Source organism: Hibiscus syriacus, unplaced genomic scaffold (genome assembly GCF_006381635.1).
Source record: "Hibiscus syriacus cultivar Baekdansim isolate YM2019G1 unplaced genomic scaffold, ASM638163v2 tig00008145_pilon, whole genome shotgun sequence".
NCBI lineage: Eukaryota > Viridiplantae > Streptophyta > Magnoliopsida > Malvales > Malvaceae > Hibiscus > Hibiscus syriacus.
In genome coordinates, this window is record NW_024062153.1 from 1510859 (window position 1) to 1512562 (window position 1704).

The following is a 1704-nucleotide window of genomic DNA, read 5'->3' on the forward strand; positions in this document are numbered from 1 at the left end:
TTTACGTCGATGCGCTGAACAAGCGGCTTCGTGTCGCCTTATCTCATCTTGTCTGGATCTACTTCTCTATAAACACCCAACGCCTTACGTGCTTGCCAAATGTCCGAAACGTGTAACAACTACAATTGATTAAACTAGAACACGTGTCGTAATACGTGGCAGCCTGGGAACTATCATTTGGGTCTTATTTAATGGGAACAATATCGCATTTCTAGCATCCTAGTTCATCAGCAAATACAATCTTTGATAGTAAAACCCTAACAGAAATATTGAAAATGCAGTCGATGAAGAATGCAGCTGCCTCTGCTAAGGCTGGCATGGAGAAGAGCAAGGCCACCATGCAGGAAAAGGTTTTGATTTATTTATACTTATTGAAACTCGGTGATCTTCAACTAACTGACTGATGATGTTTTAGGTGGACCAAATGAAGCCAAATGACCATATCGAAAAAAACATGGCCAGAGAAAGAAAAGAAGACAGGAAACAAGATGCAGAGCTGAGGAAACAGGAGGCTCACCATCATTACGCAACAGGTTGACATGCCGGTGGTGGTGGTGGTACCGGCTTCACCTCAGGCGGATACAGCAGAAGTGACACCGGTGGATACGGAGGAGGCGGCGTTCATGACATCAACCCTGGTGGTGGTGGTGGTACTGGCTTCACCACCACTGGTGGAGACACGAACCTAAGTGGGGAGCCTACTAATACTGGGACTAGAAGGAACACTCGGGGTACACAGGATGATCCTTATAATCGATCCCATTGAAGTGAATGAAATTGGCGAGTTCTTGTGCTCTGGGGTTGATTACTGTTATTTTTTTGTACTTTGGTTTTAAGTTGGTCCTGTTGTAATCTTAATGCTGTCAGTGTCAGAGGTAGTACTCTATATAAATATAAATAAAACTTGGGACTTTGTAGAAGGGGGAAAAAAACAAAGAAATGTGCTAATGAGTCAAATGCTTTGTTACTTTCTTTATATAGAATTTGGATCAGATGAAAACTTTTTAAAGCAATAAAATTTGGATTTAAGAGTTATTCAAACAAATATATAAATAATTCAGCATAAATCAAATAAGGAAAATAAATAAAAAGATGGAATTAGGTTTAAGATTTGATGACGATCTTGATGAGTTTTAATGCATCTTGTCTCTACGAGAATTTAAAAATTAAAAATATTGAATAAAATAAAAAAGGAATTCAAAAATTTAGATATACCAACACCATTTTAAGATATTGTCTTAAAAAGATACATTTAGATTAAAATGGAATAAAATTTAATTTATAAATTAAAATAATCATCGAATTCCAAAGAATAAAATAATTATTTACTATTTTATTTTTAACCTCGTTATTCAAAGAATAGAAGTTTTATAAAAAAAATCAATTATCAGATTATTTTATTTTTATTTTTTGTTAATATGTAACTAATTCTATTAATTTTTAAAATATTGATAAGTGAAAATGTGATATTTTAAAATTTTAATATATAATTTAATATGTTTTTTAAAGGCTAAAATTCAACTCATGATCTTTCAAAAAATATTTTTTTTTGAAAGAACATAATTTGTTTTTGAAAATCACGAGTTTAATTCTTATTAATTTTAAAATATATTAAATTTTAAACTAATAAAAGTAACGTCATGAAAATCAACAGAGTTCAACTAAATATCAGTGAATGGCGCACGTTTTTCTTCTAAATATCAG

The 1704-nt window shown here is 32.6% G+C and overlaps 1 pseudogene; it reads left to right on the forward strand.

Moving 5' to 3' along the window:
- Window positions 1-272: 272 nt before the first annotated feature.
- On the forward strand, window positions 273-766 carry LOC120201996 (annotated as a pseudogene).
- The last annotated feature ends 938 nt before the right edge of the window (window positions 767-1704 follow it).